The sequence below is a fragment of the Zootoca vivipara genome, chromosome 8 (genome assembly GCF_963506605.1).
Source record: "Zootoca vivipara chromosome 8, rZooViv1.1, whole genome shotgun sequence".
NCBI lineage: Eukaryota > Metazoa > Chordata > Lepidosauria > Squamata > Lacertidae > Zootoca > Zootoca vivipara.
In genome coordinates this window covers 62997396-63006716 of record NC_083283.1, presented here as the reverse complement: position 1 = coordinate 63006716, position 9321 = coordinate 62997396, and positions in this window count along the sequence as shown.

Genomic DNA, 9321 nt, shown 5'->3' with positions numbered 1-9321 from the left:
CTCCCAAATATAGTGGAGTGTTTTATTTTGACAGCTGTCCTTTGACTGAAATGCTGGTCTCTCCAGAGAGATAATGTGATGTAATTTTCATGACAGCCCAATTGTCATTGGTTAGGAAGGATATTATAATCTCAGTGGAGAGGGAAAAAGTGATTCTGCCATCTGTAAGCGTCTATCCCAATGACTTCAATGATTTGTACCTCTCATGTAGGGCTGGGAATGGAAACTTCTACAAGCTGTTGAATAAAATGACATAATTTTGCCACCCACAAAACATGCAGTATGACAGTTTAAGAGATGGTAAGAGCACACAGAAAGTACAATCTCATAACAAGTGGATACTTTTTTGCTTCCCTGCCCCACTCCAGAAGTGTTTTACAAACAATCATAGGAATGGCTAGGTCAATCTGCTTTGTACCCCTACTCTACTTTTTGCCCTTGACTCAGTGTGTGTTTGGCTGGAGATACTGCCTCCGCTATTGCTGTCTAGCCAAACCTTGAACTTCAGGAGCTTATTCCTATAGCTTCTATAACCATGCCCCCAAAGGGAGTCCAAAGATGTTGGCAGATGTGTTGGTTTTTATACACAAAGGTACCAAAGAACAGCTTGAAACAAACTTTATTAGGATCAGTCCTGTTTCCTAAGACTAATTCCACTGAAAGCCTTGTTAGCATTTCATTCACAGAGCAAGAAGGCTCTGATCTGGCATTCCTGCAGATTATGTCCATCATTCTTGCACTGAAAAAAGACCCAAAGCTCCCTGGCCCTGCATGACCCCCCCCCCACACACACACACTCTGCTGCATTTCAGCCATCTAAAAAGTAAACTGACCCCCTAGTCTAGTCTAGTGCTTCCAATGCTTGAAACTCTCCCAGAATGTGCCATCTTTCCCCCTTCTTTAAAACCCCTCCTCAAAACACTCAATTCCTGTGAAGTCTACCACTCAACTGAAACAAAGCTGTGTTAAGTATTGACAATTGCATTTGCTCTATCCATCCTATTTACCCAAGCTTCTCCTTCCCCATCCTTTGAATTTAGCTGGTCAGCTCCCAGAGGCAGGGCTGTGTGTATTTCAGTTATGTCGTCCTAGCAGAGTGGCTCATATCCTACTTGGCTTTCTATAGGCACCAGGTTGGTCACACTGAGAACAGAATGCTGGACTCAACAAATGTTTGGTTTGATCCAGCAAAGCTCTTCTTATGTAAGTACTGTGTACTATTGATGGATTGCATCATCACCACCACCACCACCCTCTCAAGTCTTCAACAATCCAGTAAACCAGGTGAGCTTACAAGAACAGCTGCATGGTGACAGGCGCCCCATATTATTTCCCCACTTGGTTCCTGTCAGCCATGTACATAGATGGGCAAGGGAGCAAGGCAGTTTTGTGCATTTTAACTCTGGGCTTCAGTTGTGCTGGAACAGCCCAGTTCCTTAAAAAACAACAACACACTGCATACTAATTCTACTTTGCACACAGCACCTGCAACTTCCACAAGTCTATTATTAGATATTAACCGGTAGATTCCTGACCACCCTGACTGCAGTTTCAGAGAACAGTTTCAGCAGTTACTTCCCTTCACTGGCTGCTTGGGCAGAACTGGCTCAAGGTGCTGTTCTGTTGGTTTTCTATCTTGAAAGTTGTGTAAAGCAAATGAAAAGATGCTGCTAGGTTACTTTTGTAACTTTTTGAGATATGATCATCTCTGCTCTAGCCATTTTTTCTTAAGCTAGAGGTTGTTGACAGTCAACAGAACTCTTTTGTTTTCTTTTGCATTAGTGGTTTGTCCTATGAAAACTATGAAACAGATCTAATCACTCTGCTTGGAACACAGGTATTGGTGGATTATCCCAGGCTTCTCTGTAACATAGGATATGTTCGGCAAAGTTTTGAGGCCATGACTTTAGCACTTCAATCAATTGACTTCTGGGCTTATCCAGCCTCCACTTAGCTAGCGCAGACATTAGCCATCAATTGACCGACCTCCATTAATTTGTCTTATCCCTTTTTTAAAAACCATCTCAGTCAATGGTTATCATCACATTTTTGTGGCAGTGAATTCCATAAATGATGTTGTGTATGAAGAAGTCCTCTCTCTTATCTGTCCTGAATCTACTGCCTTCCAGCTCCCTTGGGTGACCACAAGTTACAGTATTACGGGAACGGGATGAAAAACCTCCATCTACTTTCCACATAATTGGATAAATCTATATCATATTCTCCATGAATTGTCCTTTTCTAGGCTAAAACCCTTTAGCCTTTTCATGTAGGGAATGTGCACCAACCCCCTTCATCACTTTGTTGTTTTCAAATGTCACTTTTCTATGACATCTTTTCTGAGATGGGCTAACCAAAAAATGCACAGGGTGTTTCAAATGCATCCACAGAATAGGTTTGTATAAGGGCATTACAGCACTGGAATTTTTATTTCTGATTCTCAATAATCCCTAGCAAGGAATTTGCCATTTTTACAGATGCCACACACACTTGACGGTTCCATTAAGCTATTAACTGAGGGCCAGATTCCATTAAGTAAATGTGCTTGCAGGAGAGCCAGCTTAATGAGTTCTGCTGGGCTATTGCACAGATGGAAGAGTGGGTAGGTCATTTTCTTTCGGAAACAGCTTGGTCCCATGAATCCCGTGGATCAGTCGCTGCACGGTGCTGTGCTGGGGTGAGGATGCAGCAGCAGAGCTGGAAGCTTTACTCTCTTTATGAGAAATCTCTGGTGCACTGGCTCCCGGTGGAGTACAGGATCAGGTTTAAGGTGCTGGTTTTGACCTTTAAAGCCCTATGCGGCTTGGGACCCTTGTACCTACAGGACCGCCTCTCCTGGTATGCCCCGCAGAGGACTTTAAGGTCCACAAACAACAATATTCTGGAGATCCCGAGCCATAAGGTGGCTAGATTGGCCTCAACTAGGGCCAGGGCCTTTTCAGTATTGGCCCCAACTTGGTGGAACGCTCTCTCACAGGAGACCAGGACCCTGCGGGATTTGTCATTTTCCAGAGGGCCTGCAAGACAGAGCTGTTCCACCTGGCCTTTGGATTGGATTCAGTCTGACCCTTGTGTTTTCCTCCCTCATGGTTTGGATTTATGGACTACTTAAAATGAGGCTGCATTTTAAATTTTAATATTGTAGTTTAATCTGTATTTTAATTGTTTTCTTTTCTTTTATGTCTTATTGTAATTTTATTGGTGTTAGCCGCCCTGAGCCCGGTTTTGACTGGGGAGGGCGGAGTATAAATAAAATTATTATTATTATTATTATTATTATTATTATTATTATTATTATTATTTCCTTTACAACTCCAGTGGGCCTAAAGCTTGCAATTGAAGAAAATGAATTTTCTGTGTCATAGGTACGTTGCTGCTGCTGCTGCTACTGTTAAGAAAACAGCAACACACTTGTTGCGGTTCTCTCCCATTAAAAACATAGGGTCATACGAAGACTGCTGTTGGACCAGGCCAAATCCCTATCTAGCCCAGCATTCTGTTTCCACAGTGGCCAACAAGATGTCTATGTGGGATGTTTGCACTGGCATCTGCATTGCCTGTTGGCCCGCTGCCAAGAAAACGCAGCACTAGAAGGCCCTTAGTTACCAGCAAAATGTCCAGGAGTGGAAGCTGTACTAACCCATTAAGCTCATATAAAGGCCCCCAGACAGTTGGAAGGCCACGCTGGGAACTAGTTGAGAGCCTGGGAAATATCTGAATGAAGAACAGGGGAAGGTAGAAATACTCTGCTGCTTCCTAGTCCTAAAGTGGCTGGGCGGCCGATAGCTTTGCTCTAGATTGGAATTCTGATACTGGTTCCTGAATATATGCAGTTGACTTGCAATGTAATCGTATGCATGTCTACTCAGACGTGAGTCCTGCTGAGTTCAGGATTGAAGTCCTAAGGGCTCTTATGTCAAACACCTAAACTGAAGATAACGTTGGTAGTATACATACTACCACTTAACAAAATAGCACATTCTCTTGCACAGTTCTTGTCATTAAAATTAATGGGAGCTGTACAATAACAAGTGTCCTCTTCGCAGCAGTGGAAGACAAACTGTAAAAGCAGACATTTGATCTGATTAGCCTTTAGAGGAAGAAAGAAAATTGGTCTGTAAAAAAATAATAATAATCCAAGGACTGTATAATGTTACTGCAGCCTTGTGAATGAAATGCATATTTGTGACATTTAGCCCTTTCATAGTTCTTAATCATTTTAAATCCAAGTACTTTGACTTAACAGGATTGCTGATTGCACAGTAAGCCACAATTTGCTATAAATAACAGGAGGTGAGTTCCAGGATCAGCTCGTTCAAAGTGATTAAGTATTTGGAGTGTAATGTCTGTGGTGGGCAAAAACGCTTGTTATAAATCTACTAAATGTACCAACAAAATAATAAATTTACTGAAGTGACAGCTTTAAACCCCAAACCTGCCTTGGTATTCAGAAAACACACAATTGGAACAATGAGATCATATGAAAGGATTCTTTAACATTAGCAGATGGTGCTTAATTTAAAATATTTGTATGCTGTTTTTTTAGGGGAAACCCTCTCAAGGCATCTTCCAGCATGTACAATCACATCCAGAGTGACAAATCATTTCAATCTGAGGGCCACATCCCCACATGGTCTTCATGGTCTTCATGTCAAGGGTGGGCGGGGGGGGGGGGGAGGCAAAAAATTGACAGGGCAACAAAAGTGTCTCTTTAACTTTTTGCACAGGCTACTATTTCCAAGACACAGAAAAGTAAGAGTTTCCCATATACGTACTTTCTTTACACTTTTCCTTCTTTCATCCAAGCAGGCAAGAGACATTGCCATGGACACTGTGGAGCTAGGCAAAAACACTTGTGTGCAGAGCAGGGTTCGTGATGAGTGTAGCCTGAGGAGGAATCGTTCTGAGGGCCAGAGAAGCCTGGAGGACCACATATAATCAATAATCAATGTAAAACCACAGCAATAAAGTTAATATATAACCAGTTACACCAGGGGTCAAGCAACCTTTTTCAGCAGGGGGCCGGTCCACTGTCCCTCAGACCTTGTGGGGGGCCGGACTATATTTTGAAAAAATATATTAACGAATTCCTATGCCCCACAAATAACCCAGAGATGCATTTTAAATAAAAGGACACATTCTACTCATGTAAAAACACCAGGCAGGCCCCACAAATAACCCAGAGATGCATTGTAAATAAAAGGACACATTCTGCTCATGTAAAAACATGCTGATTCCCGGACCGTCCGAGGGCTGGATTTAGGAGGTGATTGGGCCGCATCTGGCCCCCGGGCCTTAGTTTGGGGACCCCTGAGTTACACTAATATAACCAATTGTACTAATCACAAATGACATTGAGTTTAGTAAGAACAATAAACTCAGATATATAAAATAGCATCAAATATACAACAAACCCAAATCATCTTTATTTCAGCTAAGTATGTTTTAACCATTAAGCAGATTTAAGCTCTGTCCTGCTTGGCGAGGTCAGGTTAACACAGGACATCGACATCCATCAATGGGACAGAGGTCATGACCCCAACAGCACTGCCAGATCCCAACCAGCACAAGGTAGCATGTCAGTCAGCACCCTGGAGAGCTCACTGTACCCAGAGCTGGCTAAGACTCACACAGGAAGAGCTGTTGCTTCAGCAACATGCTGAAACCTTCTGAGCTTCTATGAAGGCTGGTTGACCTGATCCTCCGATTGGCCCTGCTCTCTCTGTTCTTTTAAAGGGCCAGTGCCCTATTCTGTAACTGCTGATTCCTATGGCATGCCTGCATGTATTGGAGGAATGTCCTCTGAGCTGGACAAGTCTAGAGATGTGTGTGGAGAAGCTCTCCTACAAAAGAGGGTAAAATTTACATTAGTCGCCTAATTTTGCCTCCGGCCCCATCCACCACACCTTGGAAAGTTGCCTAGAAGGGAATGTGGTCCCCCAGGGTAAAAGAGGTACCCTGCCCCTGTTATAAAAGGTGAAAAGTGGGAATATGCATCTTCTAATTCTGAATATGTTAACAAGGACACTGCACCACAGTACAACTGACTATTGATGGTTGTGTTTTCTGGTGCTGAGAGCAATGCACGCTGGAAAATATATGACTGCTTTTGTGACAATTACTGAATAAAGAAAAAACATTGTGGAACACATAGTGATAAACTATGTGTTTTATCTGCCATCCTATTATGCTGCTTTGTTCTTCCATTTGTGGTGCCTCTTTTAGCATTACACCATAAGTTATTGTGGAAAGAGGCTACATGTTTTCCACCTGTAATTTGAAGGTGCCTCGCACACAAAAATAAGTGACAATAATACTGCGAGACACCCCAGGGATTAAAAAAACAACAACCCCATCACAGTAGATCTGAAGACAACATCGTTTTCAATATTAGACACAGCCATTCAAAACTCAGAGGACTGCAGAGCAGGTCTCTGCTAAGACAGTAATAACCCATAAACAATTGGATGGTTTTTCCCCGACCACCAATCCACTAACATTTTTTTTTTTACTACTAGTCTAAATTTATTTTTTCCATTTATACCCCATCGTTCCTGCTACAATATGGCAGCTCAAAATAGCTTGTAAAAAGGAATAAAATTTCAAAAGCAAACATTTGTAAACTAAATTAAGCAAACCTAGTTAAAAAAGACAAAATATAAACTCCCTGCTCCCCATGCTTCTGAGATGAAAATGTTTTAATCCTATGCATATATTCTTGGGAGCCCTGCCTCACTGCAATCAAGGCGGCCGCAGTCCAAAACTTACTTAAATGTGAGTAACCCCCACTGAACCCACTGAGGCTTACTTCTGAGTGGACATGTTTAGGATCACAATGTGTGTTTAGAAGCCTTGATTTCTGTTCTGAAAAAGGACAGCACTCCGGAAAACGCTCCCAATGCCTATTCTCTTAGTATTTGCTTTTTGATATTTGAACTTGTTATATAATCTTCTGTCTTAACCCTGTAGAAATGCAAAGGGAGACTTTTCAGAGTACCAGGCTGTTTGTAGGTGGCTCAAGGTTTCAGTTTTGGGGGCAGAGACTAATGTCAGTGAGGAACTGGGCAAATGGCTTGCGTTGCCATATACCCAGATCCAAGTTCATTTTAAAGATGAACCATAAGAAGAGAGAACACGGAGGCTTTGAGAGTGGACTGAGGAGACACACAGGTCACCTAGTCTTTCTGAACTGTAGCATGTGCGCATTTCATGCAAATCTGTGCGAAAGTGCTGTTGCACTTGGGTTCTGCTTCCTGGCTTCGCATAGGTATCAGGTTGGCCACTGTGAGAACAGGATGCTGGACTAGATGGTCCCTTGTCCAGGGAGTAGGGAGTAAGATCAGCACAGTGGAGGGATGAATCAGTGAACAGAATTTGTGTAAGGGAAGGGATTCCCATGGGAACAGAAACGAGGCGGGGGGTAGATAGGAAAACATTTGGTTGGCTTCAAAAATTTTAACTGAGAAGAGATGGGATGGAATAGGCAATGAATCAGTGGTCCTCCAGACGTTGTTGGACTCCAATTCCCATCAACCCTGGCCAGCATTGAAGTCCAAAAAACCCCTGGAGGACCACAGGTCCCTCATCTCTGATCGAATGGGCTGCATCTTGCTTATCAAGATACAGTATTTGTCTGGATTGTTACTGTACAGCCACATACTAGCAGGCTGGTCAGTCAAAGGATTTCCCCACCCTGGAGAAAGACTTTGGCAATCCAAATGCAGCCTATGGGATCATTCATAGCCTACTACTGGGACAGAGGGTTGTTAAGATCCTAGATTGAGGATAGTCCATGGTACTCATTTGCAAACATAAATAAACAACTTTAATGGCGAGACGTGGAAACTCAGGTAAGAATGGTCCCTTGTGTGAGCCTGCCTCTTCCTTGTATCCTACAAGTTATCTGTGTTCTTCCAGAACTCCAGAGCCCTCACCGCACTGAGTGATAAGTTAGAACGCAAGCCTTTTCTGCCAATTGTTTTTGGCAAATGGACCAAGGAAGACTATTGTTGTTGCTGACTTATCTCTGCCTCCAATCCCACTTGGCAGAAATTCAAACCTATCTTGCTGGTGTTGGAAACTAGGCTTTTGAAAATCTGGATGAGTCAACTCATTAACAAACAAGGAAATGGGAACCAGTCTTAACAAAATATGTACATAAAATAGTTTATTGGATGCTATGCTGTTTGTCCTCATAGCTGTGACACTGTTTTTTATCTTGCTTCACAGTCTTCCTAACAATGGGGAGGGGAGGTCAATGGTTATCAAATTTTAATCAGCCTCAGTGTTGATGTATTACTTACATAGCACAGAAAATATTTTAAGCATTTTCATGGATGGGGGTGGTGGAGCTCAGGAATGCCCATTTAATATTTTTACCATTGTTTAATGCCAGTCATTGCTCTACAGCAGAGATGGGGAAACTTGAGCCTTCCAGCTATTGTTGGACCTCAACTTCCATCAGCCCCAGCCAGCAGAACCAATGGTGAGGGATGATGGGAGTTGTATCCCAACAATATCTCTGCCCCATCCCTGCTCAACACCAAGGATGGCCAGTACCTTTGGTCTTGGGACGTTCTCCAAATACTAGTTTATGGACAGTAACATCTAACCTCCTTATGCATGGCCACATTAACACATTAACACATTAACAATCACCTACAATAATAGCTTCACAGGTATAGACACTTGCATCCTGATGGCATAAAGTTATCCTGTGTGAGTGTGTGTTGTTGGGGGAACAAATGTGCTTCCTGTAAGAAACCTTCAAGGAGGAGGTCAGGGGGTTTCTAAAACCTAATTCATTTCAAGGATTTTCAGTGACAAAAGAACAGTACATTAACCAACATCTGATTTCAAACATAATGACCTACATGTGCCCTTTTCAGTTACCAGAGATCAAATAACACACAATATCTCTTTCTCTTTGGCGATCACTCGTAGCCGAGTAAGATTGTCTTCCATAAACACGGTTTTAACAATGGGTCCGTAAGTGACTGTGGAGGCCAATTCTGGATCCACACGTCCTTCCACAGTGGGGACATTGGTTTCCAGGTGGGAGTTGATCACAGTGTGGATTTGCCAAGTGTGCCTTCCTCTTAGCACATTTCTCCCTTGCGTCCTGAGAGGGAGTTTCTTCAAAGCCCATGACACCTATGGTAAAGGCTGTTCTCCAACTGGAGCACTCGCAGGCCAGAGTTTCCCAGTTGTCAGTGTTTATACTACATTTTTTTTAGATTTGCCTTGAGACAGTCTTTAAACCTCTTTTGTTGACCACCAGCATTACGCTTTCCATTTTTAAGTTCGGAATAGAGTAGTTGC